The following is a 23,215-nucleotide window of genomic DNA, read 5'->3' as shown; positions in this document are numbered from 1 at the left end:
GAATACTTGCAATTTAAAAGTAAGTAAAATTATTATCAGAGAAGCAGAAAATTTGAATTAAACTTAATAAATTACGTAGTCAAGTTTTTTAAAATGAAAAGCATTTTAAATTCAACGTATGCAAAATAAATGCATAATACCTTCTGCGATAGGAAATAGTATTTTTTTTTTTGTTTGTTTATAATTATGGAATACAAGTGCAAATATGTGAGAAAAAAAAACGAGTAACTTGTGTACATGCATTTAAAATGCTATCTTTTATTTCTATCCGCAATAAATTAGTTCATTGAACCATAATTTTGTGGCTTAGCATACTTTTCTTAATTTCATGATCTATTATATTTCATTAGTTTTTTAATTTGATGAACTTTTAGAATTTTAATAGAAATAGCATAACTCAAATAAATACGTGTAGTGAAATTCATTATTAAAATTATAGCGAATAATTTCAGATTTTTGTACCAAGCGTAATTTAATAAGTTAAATATGAGTTGATTTGTATTTTTACATGTCTGACATTTACAAAAGTTTATCCACCAATAATATTTTTTTCATTATTTGAAGACAGGCATTGATTATTAAATTCATCTGCGTATTTCATATTGAAAATATTAAACTAATTTTTCATACAAACAAATATAACTCTATGTACAAAAAAACTACAGCTTCTTATACATATACAAATTCATCTGCTTATTTCATACTGAAAACAATAAACTAGTTTTTTATATAATCAAATATAACTTTACTGAACTTAGAAATTATAAAATATTTATTCAAAAGTTTCGTTTCATTTACTGTAAAAATAAATGCGCATCATTGTATAGCTATAGATAATGAGAAGACAATTTTAAACTATTTATTAAAATGAGATTTTTATGGACAAAAAAATTTCAAGAATATTAATGCTTTTCTGCAATTTTCTCATTTGAAAATTAATTACGTAACTTGATTTAGTATAAAAGTGATGTCAAACTGATTAATTTATGGTGCACTATAACACATATTGCATTCATTGCATATCATATTTGCAAATACGTTGGAAGGAAGGATAAAATTATAAGCAAAATTGAGGTACATTAATTTTCGGCTAAACTGAAGTATTAACATTTAAAACAAATTGTAAAAGGCATAATTATATTAAGTATTTTAAGGGGAGCAAGACTTGAAAAATTAAGCCAATTTATGAAATTTCGTGCTTAATAAAAAAATGGATGGCATTAGGTTTTTAATGGTAGAATGCTATCTTTTAATTCAAAGGAAATTGTTTTGGAAATCCAGGAAAAAATTTTGTGTAACTATAATCTTCTATTTCAAACAACAGCAGACTATTGACAAACACTAAATGCAGGTAAGAATAAAACAAAACTTTGGGTTCAGTTGCGCGGATGTAATTCAAAAACAGACTCAATTTTGGATTACCCGTAGTAAGTTCATCGTTACATTCAATATTTATGTTCATTGTTACGTGTTAATATTTATTTTAATGGAAATACGTTTTATGAGATGAAGAGCTTATCTATTTTAAACAAAAGAATAGCTATTTTGGGTTTCTTAACAAAAATATTTCTCAAAATGTCTTTTACTGCAATAATGTAATTATACGAAACTACAGTACATTTTCTTGTACATGTTAAATCTAAAGCAGTGTCTATCTATTTCAGTTAAAATTACTAAACAGAAAATAAAAATTTTTAGAACATTTTTCATTAATTGTGATTAAAACATAAAAGTAAGTCATACAGATTTTGTTTTCAACTGTTTTTTGGGGGGAAATATCATTTTTAGATACCCTTCCGCTATAAATGACAAAAATATATCAGAAGCATATTGATTTAAACTTTTAAATTAGTCAAAATTGAACTTCAGATTGGTGATAATTTGATTACCTTTCAATAATATCCGAAGTTTATCTTCATTATTAGAAAGCGTACTCTGTATTAGAATGATCTTGATTGTTAGGAGAAGAAACTTATGCTGTTTGAAAGGTCCATAGCCCTCATTTTTTCAAATTAACATTATCTTGAGGTCAAACTAATTTAAATGACCAAACTATTATACTACTCTCACATATATAACCTTTTTCTTTACTCAGACAAACTGAATTTAGCATATTTTTTATAATAAGTATCGCTACAGACAAAAGACATTTCCTTTGGTATTTCACCAATGACACATTGTTTTTACGGTATAATTACTTGTAGTGTCATTATCAGCAAAAAAATATGTAACTTTTATATATATCCTTTGGTATTTCACCTATGATACATACGTTTTGCTGTATAATTATTTGCAGTAACATTGTCAGTAAATAATCTGTAATTTTTACATTATATAATCCTTTGAAATTTTAAATGCGAAAAATGTGTTCCACTTACATGTTTACTTTCTGTAATATTATAGGCAAATAATCTGCTATCTTAACAGATATATCCTTTGGAATTTTACATAAATATGTTATAAATATAACAAAGAAAAATATATTTCACTTACATATTTACATGTTGTAACATTATAAGAGAAGTATCTATAACTTTCACTTTTTTTAATCCTTGTAAGGGTACAAAGAGTACACCTACTATTGTTACTCAAGTAACCCATGGCATTCCAAATTCTATGAGTTTTAATAAGTTCACAATTTTTTTTATAGAACGTAGCACTGAACAATTTCAGAAAATCGTAACCAAAGACTTAAACAGCATTCCAAAAGATGAGTTCTACGAAGAAATCAAGCAGGTGTATGAACGTGTCAAGTGTTGAACAGACTTACGAGAATTTTATATTTAAAGCTAAGAAGCAAAAATTTTGTTTTCTTCTACTTCTGTTGTTATACGAACTGAGTCCTAAACCATAGACACACTATGCATGCTAGGAAAATATAGTGCGCATATTTCAGTTATGTTATTTCATTTATGTAAATATAAAAAGGAAAAAACTGAGAGATATGGCTTGTATTCATATGCTTATATTACATACATTCACGCACTAATATACACTGCTGGCCAAACAGATTGCAACACCAAGAAAGGCAAGAGATATCACAACAACATTTATTTAGTAGATAACATGTTGACCAAGTATCAAATGATTAAATTTATAGACTGCTGTGAAGTGTGGTTCCTTCCAAAATCAGTAGTCGGAGTAGCTGCCATTGTTGGAGATCATCGTTGCCCCACACCTCTGCATTGATTCAAAGAGACTTTGGATGTGTTCTTGGGGTACAGCAGATCAAGCAGCTTCCACACGTTGCCAAAGCTGATCTGGTGTGGCAGCTTGGGATGTAATCTGAGTAAATCATTCAACAACCATGGACCACGTGTTTTCTATCGGCAAAAGATCCGGAGAGCGAGCCGGGCAGGGAAGCAATTCAATCTGGCGATTGACGAAGAACCCTTGGACAATGCGTGCTACGTGTGGTCGCGCATTATCCTGTTGAAATATGGCTGTGGGCAAGCCTTGAAGGTAAGGAAGGACAGCTGGCTCCAACACCACGGAGATGTAGAGCTGGCTGTTTAAAGTACTCTCGTACTAGAGGAGTAGGAGTATCACTCTCGTACTAGAGGAGTACGAAAGTGATATCCAATACCGCCCCATACCATAATACCCGGTGCAAGACCAGTGTGGCGGTGCATAACGCAGCTGTTCAGCATCCTCTCTCCACGGTGTCTCCAAACTCGAATCCGACCATGGTGTTGCAGACAAAAGCGTGACTCGTCAGTAAAGAGAATTTCATTCCCTTCTGCCATCCACATCCTTCTTTCTTCGCACCATTGGCGACGTAGACGTCTGTGGTTCTGCGTCAAGGGTAGACGAAGCAATGGACGTCTTGCGGACAGACCACTCTGCTGTAAAAAGCGTCGAATGATACGCGCAGACACTGGATGATGCGTTACAGACTGAATGTGCTGCGCTATGGGTCGTGATGTGACTGAGCGATTCGTCACTGCCATGCGCACAATGTTCCTGTCATCACATGAAGTGGTGCACTGAGGTGGATGCGATCGAACACATCGATCTGTCGTACCCTCCTGCATCCAACGGTCACATATCCGCATTACAGTTGTTTGGTTTCGTCCAACACGACTACCGATTTCCCTGAAAGATAATCCACACTCTCGGTAGGCTACTATCCTTCCTCTGTCGAACTCGGATACTTGATCAAACGATGATCGCTGTTTACTACGAGGCATAATTGATCGTTTGTTTTTTTTTAAACCACAAGAAAAACACAACTTCCGAACTTGAAATCGTCGAAAACTCCAAGCCTTAAATAGCGCTTTGAAGTGGCGCCACAGGTGCGCGTGATGTGCGTCTGCGCTGAAATTCTAGTCATTTGCATATCTCACCTCCGCTAATGCATGTTGTAAATTTCATGTTATTTGCATGCTTCCTTCAGGGTGTTGCATTTATGGTGTCCAGCAGTGTATATACATATATGTCCACATTAATGAAAGATTTGGGGATACTTGATATGTCTGTGTAAGTTCACAGTACAATTGCATAATATACAAAGAGTACGCAATAGTTAATTAAATTTAGGAACAAGAACTAAACCATGATTTACAGAAAGACGATAAATGCATGTACTTTAAATATATAAATGCATGGGCTTTAAGTATATGCATGTGCATTACATGTGCTTTAATTAGATATATCCTCCATGTGCTTTAATTAGATATATCCTCCTATTAAAAAAAATCATTCTACTAAACTTTATCTAAACGCACTTATTACTCAACTTTTTAAACCATTCGGCCAATCTGCTTCACTTCATTAAACCATTCGACACAGTACTGCATTTAGCTGAGGCTGTACACCCCAGGGGACCGATATTCGAATCCTAGATACGCGCAGACGTTAATGACAGAACGATAGTACGTACAATTAGTGGACCATGAAGTTCTCTTGTGAGGTTAGAGTGGGTGAAGATGGTATACGAGACCCTCAGATTCTATATTCAGATTGCTAGTAGTGTTTCGAACATTAAATTGCAGAGTTCATGACAAAATATTACACTGAGCAGTCAGCATTATGTTACAGAATGTATCAGCACATTCTTGCTTAACGAATTGATGTATTCCGTAACCCTATGTTGACTCATACTGTAATGCGCTAAAGTATGTTGATATAAGCTCTAAATTAATACTGGCAGCCCATCAGCGGCCCACTTTCAGCTGTGCTTTGGCGTGGAAGTTTAGCTTTGACATGAATTATGGTCTGAAAAGAATTACAATGTCCCTGCCCTGAATGAACTTGTGGGGTACTGGTTCGCACAATTAAAATCCATTTCTGTTCCACTTAGGTAACGTAAAATACGTCTTCTGCAGTGGTGTAAGCTAGCGAAGAAAGTTATTATACATTTGAAAATTTGTGTCGGTTATTAAGTGATTTTATTGCGCAGAAAGTGTCAATAAAATTTAGCCCTGCTAATTCAAAAAACATGATGGGGTTCGTTTTCTTAAAAAAAGCTGAAATAATTAATGCTTGAATGTACTATTTTCAAAATAAATGTTATTTTGAGTATACTTTTCATAAACCCTTTTGAAATTTTTATTTTCTTCTAAATCACATCCTTCTATAATTACAAAATAATTGTTAAATTTTTATTTTTACACTAACTGTCTTTATATTAAACTTTTATACCAACCCTCCGCAGGAAGGATTTGGAAAGCTGCATAATAAAAATTAACAGTTGCATGAGTATGAGTATACACACAGAGAGAGAAAGACAGGAGAAAAAAGAAAAGAAAGATAGATTAAAAAAAAGAACAGAAAAGAGAAAAGAAAATAAATGCAGATTTGTAGAGACATTAGGTATTTTTTGGAAGCAGGCAAGATGAAAAATGAGCAATTGCCTTCGCCGGGAATCGAACCACCGACCTCTGGAATACCGGCCCAGCGTGCAGAACCACTACACCACGAAGGCACGCTAGAACGGCAGGAGAAATACCTTATAGATTACAATAAACACGAACTAGGAATTCATAATGAATCATAAGTAACCGAAGTTTCCAGTTTCAGAAATCCTTTCCTGGATTATCATCAATGTCATAATAATCAACTGACAAATTTTTTCACAGAATAATAAAAACTCATTTGGAATGGCATAGCAAAACATTTATTATTTATTAAGATCTTTGCTGCTCCTGATTTTGCAGCTTAGTCACTTTTATGAAACCTTTATGTACCACGTGAGTTTAACATATTTCCATCAATAAACGAAGATACTTGAAAGTATCTGTTGGGCAGTTCTATTGAACAGTTCACCATTTGGCATATAATATAGAATATTAGTTTGTTTCCTTTACAAAAATATGTATTTATTTGTAAAGATAAAATAAATAAAAGTTTATCAAAAGAAACTGAAGGCACTAGTATTATTCAAACTTTCGGCTAGATAGATTTTAAGTTTCCCAAGCCGCAAAAGGACTACTCATTGTATGTGACAGAAGTACTTCATTTCAAAACACATATTTTTAATGTTGCATCCTATAACTTCTATAAAATTCTTTTCCAAGTATTACAAACCTCTTTACGTTTTACATAACTTGTACAAAATGCTTTAAAATGCATTATCATTTATTACTCAAGCTGTGTAAGTTACATTTTCAAAGAAAAGAACGTTTAACTCTTTATATTGTCAAAGTTGATAAACTTCATCAGGCCTAGAACAGCAATGGAAATTTGTATCTATTTTTGTTATAAGTACTCCAACTGCTTCCTGTAACTTTTTAATGTAAAACAGAAAAACTAAAACTCAAATAATTTCATACAGATCACATCCCACATGATATGTTATTAACTAACAATTTTCTTCACAACAGTAAGGGAGATTTCATTAATAATACATGGATTTAGTTCGATATTCCGCAATTAACGATAGCAGATGCTTTCTGAAATTTCGTAAGCTTAATGGACAAGTGAACTTGCCGTAAAGCATTCGCTCACTCAGGGAATGATGCTGGTAGCCGCTATGGGTAACTACGTCACTGGTTACGCCCACGACCACAGACAGAATAGACTTAAACATAATATTTTGGGGATATAAATAAGCGTGTGTTTACCCACTAAAGTCACATCTCATCCAGCGGCGTTCTGGAATAACAACTCCAACTGGATACCTTATAGGTAAGAATAATTCGCTAATAAATACATAAATATGTTCTGTAACAAACAGTAATTTCTATAAAATAATGTTTTAAGGCATAATTTTCTATTGATACTTACTTTTCAAGACTGACATTACCATAACAGTGAAAAAGAAAATCGATCATTTGAAACTGTCTGTATTTCAAACGCGGTCAGAAAAAACTAACTTTTCATAAATTATGGGAATTATAAAAATATAAGCTTTTAACGATATTTAAGTAAACGCAATATCCCTTTATTCGGCGGAATATTCCTGCGGTGAGGTTCTTGAAACCATAATAGAATTATTCCAACTTCCCAAAAAGCGGAAGTAATCCCTTCACAATTAATTAATTGCCCTCCTATTCAGCTAACCTCCCAAATAAAACAAGAAAAGCCGAGAAATATTTAACCAGTGCATGAAAAATATTTCTTTTGACAGAAATATAACAATCAAAATACTCTGGAGCTGAAAACATTCTGGTTTGACCCAATGATACGTATAATAGCCAATGAGTTTTGTTATCGTACTTTTTTTTTACAATATGTTTCATTCTTTATCGATATTTATTATAAAAAGCTAAGCTTTCATCCTACTATGAGACATTTTTATAGAACTTTTGCTAGGATAATACTGAGACCCCAAAAATTATCTTCGCCTGATAATTTTTTGGACTTGTTGTTGTCATCATTTGATTAAATGTTAATAAAAAAACATTTATATACCAACAACTATACATCATATTTCCCAAAACCTTTTTACAAAATAATAAAGAAAAGTATAAAATTAGAAAATCTAAACTCTTTTTCAGTCGTAGAAGTAATTATACCATATTGTACTAAAATAATAAATAATTACTTTCTCAAGCAGGAAGCTAACTTGTCCCCTGTAATTAATAAGTAGAAAATTCTAAGCATCCTGCTTTCAGGTTGAAAACTTCTATCATGGAAATCATGTAAACATCATCCTATGCGAAAGTATGTATAAATTTTTATATTAAGACAGTCACTGTCATTATTAAATAGGTCTGGAAAAAGAACTTGATGTACAAGTAAGTAATCTCACATTTTATTTAAATAATCTTTGGTAGAAACTTCCCATTTTCTTCTTGGATTCTTACGATAAATCTCCTTAAGGTATGTAAATGATGTTTCATAAATGTACTGTAATGTTTAAAATGCATTCAAAAATTTACGAATTAATATTTTGCAGACTGGAAAGATGAGAGACGTAATATTGATTCTACTACTTGGTTTGACGGCAGTTCTAGCAGCAGAAACAACCAAACGTAAGCCATGTTTTTTTTTTTTTTTTTTTTTTTTTTTTTTTTTTTTTTTTTCATTCATTATGAATATACAAGGTGGAGAGAATTAGATAAACACCTTTGGGATATCATGAATTTTTAATAAATGAATGTAAAAATATACCCCTTTCGTTCATTAATGAAAATTACTCAACAATTTTTGTTTAATCACTCTAGTCTAAAGTCGCTCAAAACTCAAGTGAACTATGTGTTTAGAGCGTGCACTTCTCTTTCCCTGAACATGCTGATATGAATATGAGGCATTTCATATACCTGCTGCAATGAGAACATCGGCCGATATGTTGGTCATAATAGCCTGGTCATTCTGCGACTTTCTTGCCTGAATATTGGCCATTATTTGTACGAATGCTGGCGATGTGTTCTCAAAGTGCTTTGCTACAATACATGAAACGATATCTCCTTACGTTCATTTATTAATAAATTGTATCCCAAATGTTGTTTACTTAATTCTTCCACAATGTTTGCCTACTACTGCTCTACTCTGTATATAATAATTATCACAGAAACATCTAAATAACTATTCACAGTCTTCTCAGAAATTATGTGCAAATATAATAAGATTTTCAATCAAAGAAAGGAAATATTTATATAAGATATATTTAAATATATATGTGTATGTGTGCGTGTATGTGTATAACAAACGTAAATCATTTAAAGTTAAAAGTAAATTGGAGTCAAAGCAAGGCGATTCCTCAACGATATGAACAAGTGCCACCGTGTATAAAAGGCATAACACAATATCTAAACAAATCAAAATTAAAATAAGAATTCATAGTAGTACATACTCAAGAAATAAAAATGCAAAAATGAAAAATATAAAAATTAATCTCCTTTTACTGAAACTTCAATTCTGAACTTATTAGGGGAAAATAAATTAAATTTTCATAAAGAGGAAAATAAATTAAAGTCGATTAATATGTTTCGAAAACGTGTTTCGTTCTCCTAGTTCATTTGAGATCAAAAACCGAAAAAAAGAATCAATTAAAGTTTCATTTAAGACATTAAAATTCATATAAAACCGAAAAATCGAATCTCAAATGTACCAGGAATTTCCCTAATTCCCAGAATTTTCTGTGTGTATACATATATCTCAAAAAATATATATTTCTTTTAAATAAATTTACATTTATAAATAGGACAAAACGCTTTTATAATTATGAAAGGAAAGATGTATATAGCATCAAAACTTGGAGAAATTAAAAACAAGATCATTATTCATTGGAAGTATATTAATATGGTTTATAATATATCTGTATAAATTTCCCATGTGAAATTGATGAATTATAAGATACCACACCTTGAAGTTAAAACTTGAAAAAGGAAATCATATTACCCTCATCTTTGAAAATTATCACTCATATCTAATACTTTACAGAAGTAGTTAAAAATTTATGAAATATAAAAATACAATTACGTTTTTTCTTAAAAGGCGAAATGCAAGTCTCGGAAGACAGTTTTTTCAAGTAGCAACTGTGACTTTCATTCATGAAGAAACGATATTATTTAAGTTAAGGAGAAAAATATAATTAAAAATCAGATTTTGTTTAATCTTCGAAACCTTTCCGATTTTACGCATTTTTTCAAATGAGGCATACCAGTTTGTAAAACATTAATTAGTTATATTTGGCTGGAAAGAATTCTCCAGATAGTCCACATTATCATTCTGCACATTTTTCATTCTGCTTCGAAATAACCTTCACGCCAAATGATTCAGAACTCGCTACATTCAATGATTCAGATAATAATAGTTCACGAATAATTAGTTGGAGGAAAATTTACATACTGTTAGGAATGAAAACAATTTGATTTTTTATTATAATCTATTAAAGTAGTAAAGATTTGATAAAGTATTTATAGAGTGTTAAGTTTATGGTTAAGTATGGTTTACAGTAAAGATTTGATAAAGCAATTAAATATTTTCCAACAACAAAGTATTAACTGCTTTAATGCAACAAACTGATTCTGGATTCTACAATATTTACGACATAAGCCAAAAACATATTATTCTTGTATTACACTAGAAAGCTCACGATACGCCAAACAACTAAATTCCCAAAACAATGTTAGTTCCATCGCACGTTCAATTCAAGTGGTGGTTGTTTCATTAATCATAGCAATGCGTTCAAGGACTAATTGCCAGGAGAGATATGCGTTTGTGGGACCATTGAGACATAACAATTATTGTCCAGTTTTAACTTTGAAGCGAATCAGAGGAAAAATGTGTATGTATATTAGACTTAATTTTAACATATATTTATTTTAACATATATAACATATATATTAGACTTAATTTTAACAAGCATAACTTCTTTTCTGCCATGGCAAAGCTTTCTAGCTCTGTTCAGATATACATTCTTAAATAAGCTCAAAGTGCTGACAGGTAAAAGCAACGGAACACTGGTACTTCGTCTCGGATTTGAGTTCTGGCAGGTGAACAGACTGGCTGTAAAATTTTCCACTTGTGGATATATAAATACTAGTTAATTTCTTCGAACACATCATCTGCCAGTGCGTCCTTCTTCCTACAGAAATAATCCTTGATTGCTTTGCCGGGATTAAATCATTCGACTTCTTAATTTGGCCCAGTCCTAGATTAAGTAGGAGTCACTTTGTATAATCGTTAACATTATTTTGTATACATTTCCAAATATGCTTCTAAAATTAGTTTTCATTTCGCTACTTCATGCTTTTCGTAAGCTTACATTTAGCATTAAGGTGAGATTGAATTTAATAGCTAACAGAAGTTTAAAAATTTAATTCAAAGTACGAAATGGGTAACATAAAAACTTTGCCTTAAAAGAATTGCCTTTCACAGAGGCTTTTGCAAAGGAATCTCTTTCGTGATTACTTTAATCAAGTGAATAAGGACTAGACTCTTGTGAGGAGAAATGCCGTAAAAACCCCAAACTTCAGACTCGTTATTCCTAAAGACAGAACAAAAGGTGAAACTACCAGTATTCAAAGATTTATCCATTTGCTTATTCAAAACTGTGGATGAAATATAAACACCTTTGGGAATAAATAATAGATAATAATAGATAATAATAATAAGATAAATAATAGATAATAATAATAAGATAAATAGTTTCGATTATTGTTGCTCTGATTTATGTATTGTTAACAACTTCCAGCAGCTAAATTACATTTAAAATTATTTGAATTTTGGTTACCCGGAAATTTTATAGAAATTAATGTTGCCGTAAATGTGCAATTTACAGAAACCTGTTTTCAACCTTCTAAACTCACTAGTATGCCCCGATTCCCTAACGAATAAATAATATTTTTAATTAAAATGCCCAATCAACGTACCTGTATCCTGCTCAACGCTCAACCCTTGTTTTCAGTCCCCAGTTATCTGTCTCGAATAATTTTTTTCATGTTTTAATACTGATGTTAAATGTCCAGTGCACGAAGAGAAATAAATTTTTTGACTCCTCAGTGTTAAATATTAACTCGTCGAACGCACAGAAAGAACTAAAATCTTTTTGACTTCTCAATGATCTCTCTCGGACTGTTTTTGACTCCACTCATGTTTGAAAACATTACTTGTAAGCGTAAGCATGAATCAGCTGCGTACGTCCAAGACACATATTGTTTTTCTTCACCTTTCTGAAACATATTAACAAAGACTCTGATGTCATTGCTAACACTGGAAATAATAACTAATGTAACAATAAATAATAACTAAATTAAACAACATCTAATGTAGGAACTCATGCTTTAAAGCGCATTCATTTCATAATATTTTATTAAAACTAACATCAAAACATTTCGAAATTAGTAATAATAAGGCTTACAATATCCAACTGATAATATTGTCAAAATCTTTAAAATCCTAATTTTCAATATGTAAAAAGTAGCATTTTGCCTGTTTAGCAAAATAAAAGTTTTAAAACTTAAGATTCCACTTTAAAATGCTTTACAAATCTTTGCCATCCATAGCTCCAAAACAAAGAATAATTAATTTAATCATTTTGATGTCTTCCAGTGTTTTCAGATACTGAGTTAGTATTTTTTGTGTTAACAGCTCACTTTGTGAATAAACATGCCAAAACAGAAAGAAAAAAAAAAAAACTAACCATTTTGTAACTAAAAATTTTATTAAAATTTTGCACCATTTTATAACTTCAGTTACAAATTTTGCAGGTCAAAATAACCGAAGCAAATCTATATATCTTCTTCCTTTCAATCAGTTTACATCCCAAATATAAATAATATTACGAATATAAAAAAGTGTATGGTAATACTTAACACTCTATAAACGTGAACATTGATCAACTAACTGCATCCCCGGCCCACATTTTTTTTTTTCCTCATCGCATTTTCTATTATACATTTCTAACAACCTGTCATTTTTTAGTATAAATATATAAACAGCATATTCTCAATGGATCTACAGATGCAGATGTGTATTTTTTATGGTACATGAGCAGCAAACTTAAAAGTCTTAAAAATGACAAGATGGCATAATGAGAAAGCATTTAAATTAGCATGGTGAATTTGTTCATACTTCAGTTTATTGGTACTGAATTATAACATTTAAGCTTAAGTAATGTATTGAAGTAATATTTAAGCTTAAGAAATATATATTAGTATTTAACTGGTATTTAAGCCTAAATAAATATTACTTTTACATTCACTGATTCATTACTATGTTATCATTCCTTTTTATGATTTTAGTAAGAACACATAATTGCTAAGGCAATAAATTGTTCAAAAACCTATGCATTATTTTTATTCTCAGTATTCGCAAGTATTTTACAGTTAAAAATGAGTTTTACTGACTGAAAAAAGAGGTTTCGACATAAATAAGACGAGGGGAGGACCCTTGCTTTACCTCAACTTCTTTAGAAATTAATTAATCACTTGCTATAGTGGAATCAAATGTGTTTGTTTCTTAGTAGAACAAACGCTACTGAAGATTTACTAATTAGGCTGAACACGCTGTCATGTGCTTTATACATATCTAAAACACTAACAAAACTCAAGAGACATCATAATATATTTTACAAGTGATAAATATACTGTTTCGTTTGCTTAGTTACGGAAAACCACACAAAGGCTATCTGCCTAAGGAGAACGGGTCTGTATCTACGTTAAGCATAACAAGTGAAGCCACGAAAACACCTAAGCAGCCAAAAAGGTCCGTTCGCCTGGAATCGATTCCAGTTTGAACAACCAGTGTTTAGCCACTTTACTGCTAAGCAGCTGGAGAGCTGAAAAATATATGGAGAACCCGCTTTCCAATAGTATTATCTGTTGCTTAGAGAAGTTATTGGTTTAAATTAGCAATAAATAATAATAAAACTCTTGCATATTTCCATATTTCGAAATCCCAAATTGGACTTTTATTCATTTAAAACATTGCATGTCATCTGTATTTCAGGTAGAAAGGTTCTTGATAGTCCACTGTTACACATGAAGCACATTTGCTTTTACACTTAACAAGCAGCAAAGTTTGCAGAGAAAATGCAATAAAAAATTTTAACAACAAAGCTTTGCATCATTTTGTAACTTCATTGAAAACATCTTGGACGGAATTTGTTCTTTCCCTACCGCGTTCCTTCGAAGCGTAATTGGAAGCACATCCAACTGGCAACTGAAAGGTCCGAGATTCGAATCCCGGTGATGGCAATGCTAATTTTCATGTTTCCTTTTCCAAAATAAACAGTGATTCTACAGCTGGCTCCCGGATTAAAGTGTGGTCAACAATAATTCATTCCCTCAAAGATTTTGTGATTATGTCCCCTTTTCCACCGTCGCCCTTTAAGTGGAATGGAGGAATGAAAGGAATTTTTCCTTGTTTACCACTTGCCTCCCTGGTATAATTGGAAACATATCCGCTGGCAGTCGGGAGGCCGGAGTTCGAATCTCTGCGAGGGTATTCTTGATTATAATGTTTTCTGCTCCGAAATAAACCTAATGACGCTACAGTCTAACTTTTCATAAGTATGCAAACTAAGAAGAGAGCGTCTCAGTACAACAGACTGCTTAGATTCTAGACTGCAAGAAGGAAGACAGTATTACACATTCAAATCTCATACAATTTTAAATTTCTGTTAAATAAAAAATATATATAATATTTCTGACAACATAGCGATTCCAAGTAGTGGGCAGTTGTTAATAGTAAGGCTGCATATTTGCTTGATCTCAAACTACTATTAAATTGTTATCTACTCAATCTACTTTTAAGGGATATTCTGGACAGGTATACTAAATATATATAGTGTCTATCGTACACCAATAATAAAATCACGAAACTTCATACATTTTCATTTCTGTATATGAAAATAAATATAATACCTCATTATTCAATTACCATAGCAAAGTCAATTCATTACTTAATGTATTCTTGTCTTTTAAAGAGATATAAGACATTTAATTCTATTCATCTCCCATAATTTCAGACTAGACAAAGACTTTCGAGTATAAAAGGTATTCTTGAATAAAATTTAAAAGACAGAGAGAGAGAGTTTAATTTTTGAATAAATTTATGAACAATAATTCGGGAAATGTTATGTATACTACAAAACTCAATAAAATAATATTGATTGTAATATGTATAATTACGTACAACATAAAACAAAGACACTTCTCCTCTGTTCCTAGATGAATCCAAAGAGAAACGACAAGTTATCTTCAAAGCTCCAGCTAAATTACAAAAATCCGAAAAAAATTCAAAAGAGAAAAGACAAGGAATTCCAGGATTGCCCGAGATTCCTGGTATGCCAGAAGTGCCAGGAATGCCTGAGATTCCCGGCATGCCAGAAATTCCCGGAATGCCTCAAGTGCCAGGTATGCCACAAATACCAGGTATGCCACAAATACCAGGTATGCCACAGATACCAGGAATGCCACAAATACCAGGATTTCCTGGAAGCGCAAGTAAATCACTAAAATACGAAAGACGTTCAAAAGAAAAGAGACAAGGAATCCCAGGATTGCCCGAAATTCCAGGTATGCCAGAAGTGCCAGGAATGCCCGAAATTCCCGGCATGCCAGAAATTCCCGGAATGCCTCAGGTCCCAGGTATGCCACAAATACCAGGAATGCCGCAAATACCAGGAATGCCACAAATACCAGGAATGCCACAGATACCAGGATTTCCTGGAAGCCCAAGTAAATCACAGAAGTACGAAAGAAGTCCAAAAGAAAAGAGACAAGGAATTCCAGGACTGCCAGGAATGCCCGAGATTCCAGGTATGCCCGAGATCCCCGGCATGCCAGAAATTCCCGGAATGCCTCAGGTTCCAGGTATGCCACAGATACCAGGTATGCCACAAATACCAGGAATGCCACAAATACCAGGAATGCCACAAATACCAGGATTTCCAGGAAGCCCAAGGAAATCACAAAAGTCCGAAAGAAGTTCAAAAGAAAAGAGACAAGGTATTCCAGGATTGCCCGAGATTCCAGGTATGCCCGAGATCCCCGGCATGCCAGAAATTCCCGGAATGCCTCAGGTTCCAGGTATGCCACAGATACCAGGTATGCCACAAATTCCAGGTATGCCGCAAATACCAGGAATGCCACAAATACCAGGATTTCCTGGAAGCCCAAGTAAATCACAAAAGTCCGAAAGAAATTCAAAAGAAAAGAGACAAGGAATTCCAGGATTACCAGGAATGCCCGAGATTCCAGGTATGCCGGAAGTTCCAGGAATGCCAGAAATTCCCGGAATGCCTCAGGTTCCAGGAATGCCACAAATACCAGGTATGCCACAAATACCAGGAATGCCGCAAATACCAGGATTTCCGCAAATACCAGGATTTCTTGGAAGTCCAAGTAAATCAAAAAAGTCCGAAAGAAGCTCAAAAGAAAAGAGACAAGGAATTCCAGGACTTCCAGGAATGCCCGAGATTCCAGGTATGCCCGAGATCCCCGGCATGCCAGAAATTCCTGGAATGCCTCAAGTTCCAGGTATGCCACAGATACCAGGTATGCCACAAATACCAGGAATGCCGCAAATACCAGGATTTCCACAAATACCAGGATTTCCTGGAAGCCCAAGTAAATCACAAAAGTCCGAAAGAAGTTCTAAAGAAAAGAGACAAGGAATTCCAGGATTACCAGGAATGCCCGAAATTCCAGGTATGCCGGAAGTCCCAGGAATGCCAGAGATTCCTGGCATGCCAGAAATTCCAGGAATGCCTCAAGTTCCAGGAATGCCACAAATACCAGGAATGCCTCAAATACCAGGAATGCCTCAAATACCAGGATTTCCTGGAAGCCCAAGAAAAACACAGAAGTCTGATGAAAATTCGAAAAGGAAAAGACAAGGAATTCCTGAAATGCCTGATATGCCTGGGGTGCCCGATGTGCCAGAAAAGCCAGATGTGCCAGAACAGCCAGATGTGCCAGGAAAGCCTGATGTCCCAGGAATGCCAGATGTCCCAGGAATGCCAGATGTCCCAGGAATGCCAGATGTCCCAGGAATGCCAGATGTTCCAGGAATGCCAGATGTCCCAGGAATGCCTCAAGTGCCTTGAACGCCACAGAGCACAGGTTTCTCTGGATCCCCAAATAAATCTGCTTAGTTGGCATTTGGTGAGAGACGTCTACATGAACTATTTATTGATACTCCAACTAATTTATTGTGAAAGCTTGAGTATTTGGTTATATTTTAAACTGAACGGGAGTAAATAAATTAATATGCATTTTTAAATCTTACTTTGCTTGTGTGATTCTTTCGTTCTTTTAAATGAAATTGCATTACATCTTATAAGAAAGTTATAATAACATAAACTTGTAATATCTGCCATAGGTTTTAGAGTAATCGGTCAATTCTCTTCCATTCATTATAATAATCCCCTATCCTACTAATCAAGTTATGGAAAAGCTTAATATTTCTAGCACATATAAACTTTCATGGTGAATATTAGTTAATTAAAAATAAAATTATCTTAAATTATTATTGAAGAACTTAATTACCAAAAAGGATTTTGAAAATTAGATATAAAGATACAAATATACGCCTCATAAAATTAAGTATAAAGATACAAAAGTACCTGAGGTCGTTAAATCCTAAATATTTAATGACAATTGTTTTAATATATGACACAATTAAAAATGCATTCTCTAAATACACAATAATATTAAGGAATACTTTTGAGCTCAGTAAGTTATTTGGTCTGAAACATACCGATATGTGTGTGGTGTAATTTTATTACGAAAGGTCTGTATCGCATATGAACCAACTGTTGTATAATATTTTATATTTTACTAAGATTAATATTAGTATAAAAGAACCTAAATATTAAGAGGATGTTAGGGAGAGATCGAAGATCAGCATTTTCCTACATGTGTAGTTAACTCAGATACACAACTGTGTAAGTAACTTTTCTTTAAATAAGCTTACCAATATAAATGTGGAATAATGGCAGAAAGATTTCAGAAAAAATACACAATTAATTAATCAAGGGAGATCTACTTTAAATTTGTAATATATTTGAAGTTTCAGGAAAAGAACTGCAAAAATATTACCTGACAAAGTTCATTAATGTAGCAGTGTAGGCAGGCTGTATGATATACACTCGAAACTTCAACTACGCATGAACTAAGTTGTGCATGTATTAACGTGCATGAATATAGATGCTCAATTATTAAATAAATATAATCTTCATTAGTACGGGATGTTTGAGAAAAATCTAGAAATATATACCCAAAAAATAAAGACATCTGTCACTCATTCTGTTATCGCAAATTGCATATGAATTTGTATTATAAATATGGTTGATAATAAAGCTCCTTTCTCAAAAACCTTCAAATATTTTCTTTCTCAACCTTTCTCAAAAAATTTTCAAAAAAAAAAAAGTTTAAACAAATTCCAAATATGGGCGTATACACCTTCTAATATTAGACCTTCTAATTCTTCCATCAGTCATATCCAATCTTGTTCCACTTCAAAAACGTATCTTTAGAGAAATTACATATTATATATAATCAGAAAGAAAACAACCTGTATAAAAACGGAAAACTCTCTTCAGATCGTCAATAAATATTTCTTGCTATTTGTATTCTAAAAATCTATCAGTTTCCATAAAATCTTTGATAAATGAGCTGTTTTCGGATTAAAATTAAAACAATTAAATTCAAATGAAAATATTTAGATATGTGAAACATTGCCTGCACATTTTACCCATTTATCCTGATAGGTTTTCGTGGTAAGAAGAAGAAATAAAATCGTGGTAAGAAATAGAAATAAAAATAATATAATAAATAAATAAAATTGTGATAAGAAGAAGAAATTCTTCTAACATCTCTGCATTGGTGCGAAAACAAATCTTTTTAGGAGGAATTCATATAATATTAAAAATAGCCTCTATAATATTACAACTGAATTTTCTTATCTCGAAACAAAGAAATCAGCTCAGGTTCTGCATTCCACCACTTAAAATTTCTCAAATTCTCACCTTTCTTTGATACTCCAATAAACGTTTTACGACATTGTGCTAAAATGCTTTTTTTCTATACAAAAGCTTCCTTTTTTATGCATATATATTATTTTAACAATTTTACCTTAACAGTGTTTCACCATGTGCATGTATTATACCGGTATTCAAAATCAAGAGAATTTGCGTGTTTTGGCAATTTTCTTGAAAAGTACTGAACGAAAGGTATTTATGCTTCCATACAAAATTTGCAAATTTTTAGAATCGAATACGCAAGTGGACACGAGCATGTGGATGGAGTATTTAGGAGAAGGGTCATTAAAGCGCAAGTGACATTTTCCGCCCTTCGGTTCGGTTGCTGTCCTAGGCGGCTTTTCAATTGCAACATTTTGTGAAATTAAAAATCAGGCAGTTAAAATAAGTAGCATCCAATAATCTATATAATGAAATTGAAGAAACGTCGGTAGATAGGAAACAGGACATTCTCACATTCAGAATGCAACTTATGGATACAGTATAAAGAGAAACTCAGGTCAATTATAATAGCCACAACGGCCAATGAAGATCCATATTCGTGCGTTTCAGAAAGGCGCATTAGAAGAGCAACAGCTTTTGAGCTTCACTTCCATACGACCACAACAAGCCGAGTTTCAAGGGCTACTGTTTCCAAAAGAGTAAGTGAGAAAGGTATGTTTTCAAGCGATCTGTTGTTTGCGTTCCGCCTACTTCTGCGCACAAAAGAGCACATTTAGAACATCAACTTTAGATCAAGCATCAGTGAGGTATCGTTCTAGATGCACCTTCATCTGTAGCAAAACAAAGACCAGCTACCTGTCTTCCACATTAGAGAAAGGACCCCAATATGGCAGTAGAGTTTCATTGATCTATGCACACATCAATTTTGGATGACTGTATAGCAGTGGTGTAGCCAGAGCATTTGCCGTCCTGGGCAATCCTGAGTTTGCTACCCTTCTTGATACACAATTAAAAAGCTAAAAAATCTTTAAAATAACATACAGAGAACGAAATTAATACTCTTAGGTTTATTTGTGTAGTGAAACTTTAATTCCAACATTTTTTTAAATTCTCTTTTGCTAGTTTTCTGTTCGCAAAACCATCGATAACACTGCAGAAGTCTAGTTATTTCTCCAGTTGATGATCTGTAGACTGTATCGACAAGCCTCTACGGTCTTGGCTGAACTTCCTTTTAATCTTTTTCACTGATCTACACCACTACATTTCCATCGAAAACTAATTTTTGCCATCTACAGACATAATTGCTATCGTTTTGACTCTATCGCTATCGTCAAAACTTTGATATGCTCACGGCTTATACTATCTTACTGCTATGGACAATTTAAATATGTAACCCTGAGAAAAGGCTTCGACGCAGAAACCCGATTATCGTGATCTGCGACTACATAAAGGAAAAAAGATCTCTTAAAAATATTAATTTTTTATATCTTTAATGCTTGTTAAACGATTTTTATTTAGAAAACTCTTTGCACAGTTAGCAACACCTACAGCATTTGCGAAAAATGTTTGCAGTATTATTACAGTATTTTGAACTTTGTTATGGACACTGTAGTAGAGAATAAATTGCAAACAGTCAAAAGAATAGCTCTTGCTCTTCAACATCTCGGTTTTACCTTTCCTAGCAATAACGGAAATAAGACTGAGATACCATTCTTTCAAGTAGGAATTCTTCCTTATTATTGTCATTGCGATCATAATTTTGTTGACATCCGTACTTTTCTTCCAAACATTTCGATGGAGTACGGGAAGTTTAGCCAGCACATGTAGCTGTTAAAATCTCATAGTGATTTTGTTGAATACTCTACATAGTGTAAAACCTGTAATTTGTATTAAAAATTCAGAATTTTGTTATTCTTCAACTGCCTCAACAATCTACATCACTGAGCCTTATAAAATAATGCTTTTGCGTGAAAAATAGCGCCCCCATATAGGTGGGACCCAGAACGTACAGCCCCTTACGTCCCCCTCTAGCTACTCCACTGGCGTGATGACTTTCATATTTTCAACAGAGACCCTGTGACTGCTGTGAGACGCGGTAAAGAGATCTTAGAGACCTAAGTTCATATTTTCAGGCGTACAGTCAGGACAAAAATGCTCGTCCACATAGGGCTAATCCTATAGATGATTTTCGAAACATTAACCAGAGGGGTTAACCAGACCAATCTCCAAGCCTAAGCCCTATAGAACATGTACGGGACGCTCTTTTAAGGCAATTGTAAGTGATTTCCCCCTCTTACAACATTCCTGGATTATGGGATGTGACCTGTGCCATGATTTCAGGTCCCACCGCAGAAACTCGTAACATTCTAGGTTCAAAACGGTCGAAATTTAACTGCTAACGAGTGATATCCGATTTCCGCTTCGGATGAAAATGGCACCATCCTGTCACGAATAATTTTCCATCCTCGTTAAAGGATGACTTTCTTCTAACCCGCAAAAAGCTTGCCGTTTTTCTTTCGTCTTTTTCGGAACTGAACGATATCACGCGAACTTAAATCAAATGTTACACTTAAAGAAATTAAAATAGTTTTGTTTACTTTAAAGTGGTGATTACTTATCCTATACAGAACGGAATTAGAGAATTGCAAACTCTGGGTTCACATTTTCTGATTACGTTTGCTTTCTAGGTGAAATACAGCTTTAGATTTCTAGTTAACACTTTCTCTTATAGAAACGTTGAAAACTATTTTCTAACATGTAACCGTCTGATTTTACTCGACCTGACAGACATCTGCTTAAGTATATATTTAAGACAGCATTTATTATCAGTGATGAAAAGTTATTTTGAATCAATAATGCATGCCAGAAATTCCTGGAATGCCTCAAGTTCCAGGTATGCCACAGATACCAGGTATGCCACAAATACCAGGAATGCCGCAAATACCAGGATTTCCACAAATACCAGGATTTCCTGGAAGCCCAAGTAAATCACAAAAGTCCGAAAGAAGTTCTAAAGAAAAGAGACAAGGAATTCCAGGATTACCAGGAATGCCCGAAATTCCAGGTATGCCGGAAGTCCCAGGAATGCCAGAGATTCCTGGCATGCCAGAAATTCCAGGAATGCCTCAAGTTCCAGGAATGCCACAAATACCAGGAATGCCTCAAATACCAGGAATGCCTCAAATACCAGGATTTCCTGGAAGCCCAAGAAAAACACAGAAGTCTGATGAAAATTCGAAAAGGAAAAGACAAGGAATTCCTGAAATGCCTGATATGCCTGGGGTGCCCGATGTGCCAGAAAAGCCAGATGTGCCAGAACAGCCAGATGTGCCAGGAAAGCCTGATGTCCCAGGAATGCCAGATGTCCCAGGAATGCCAGATGTCCCAGGAATGCCAGATGTCCCAGGAATGCCAGATGTTCCAGGAATGCCAGATGTCCCAGGAATGCCTCAAGTGCCTTGAACGCCACAGAGCACAGGTTTCTCTGGATCCCCAAATAAATCTGCTTAGTTGGCATTTGGTGAGAGACGTCTACATGAACTATTTATTGATACTCCAACTAATTTATTGTGAAAGCTTGAGTATTTGGTTATATTTTAAACTGAACGGGAGTAAATAAATTAATATGCATTTTTAAATCTTACTTTGCTTGTGTGATTCTTTCGTTCTTTTAAATGAAATTGCATTACATCTTATAAGAAAGTTATAATAACATAAACTTGTAATATCTGCCATAGGTTTTAGAGTAATCGGTCAATTCTCTTCCATTCATTATAATAATCCCCTATCCTACTAATCAAGTTATGGAAAAGCTTAATATTTCTAGCACATATAAACTTTCATGGTGAATATTAGTTAATTAAAAATAAAATTATCTTAAATTATTATTGAAGAACTTAATTACCAAAAAGGATTTTGAAAATTAGATATAAAGATACAAATATACGCCTCATAAAATTAAGTATAAAGATACAAAAGTACCTGAGGTCGTTAAATCCTAAATATTTAATGACAATTGTTTTAATATATGACACAATTAAAAATGCATTCTCTAAATACACAATAATATTAAGGAATACTTTTGAGCTCAGTAAGTTATTTGGTCTGAAACATACCGATATGTGTGTGGTGTAATTTTATTACGAAAGGTCTGTATCGCATATGAACCAACTGTTGTATAATATTTTATATTTTACTAAGATTAATATTAGTATAAAAGAACCTAAATATTAAGAGGATGTTAGGGAGAGATCGAAGATCAGCATTTTCCTACATGTGTAGTTAACTCAGATACACAACTGTGTAAGTAACTTTTCTTTAAATAAGCTTACCAATATAAATGTGGAATAATGGCAGAAAGATTTCAGAAAAAATACACAATTAATTAATCAAGGG

At 33.3% G+C, this 23,215-nt stretch overlaps 1 pseudogene across 1 annotated transcript; it reads left to right on the top strand.

The window, feature by feature from the left end:
* Positions 1 to 7,050: 7,050 nt before the first annotated feature.
* Positions 7,051 to 22,463, top strand: LOC118194557 (uncharacterized; annotated as a pseudogene). The gene is made up of 4 exons (XR_015038716.1): positions 7,051 to 7,128; positions 8,342 to 8,417; positions 15,063 to 16,937; positions 21,675 to 22,463. The product of XR_015038716.1 is annotated as an uncharacterized LOC118194557 (transcript).
* The last annotated feature ends 752 nt before the right edge of the window (positions 22,464 to 23,215 follow it).

This window comes from Stegodyphus dumicola, chromosome X1 (genome assembly GCF_044657685.1).
Source record: "Stegodyphus dumicola isolate Sdum_Otavi_A_Nest chromosome X1, ASM4465768v1".
NCBI lineage: Eukaryota > Metazoa > Arthropoda > Arachnida > Araneae > Eresidae > Stegodyphus > Stegodyphus dumicola.
The sequence above is the reverse complement of the archived record's forward strand: the minus strand, read 5'-3'. Positions and strand labels throughout refer to the sequence as shown.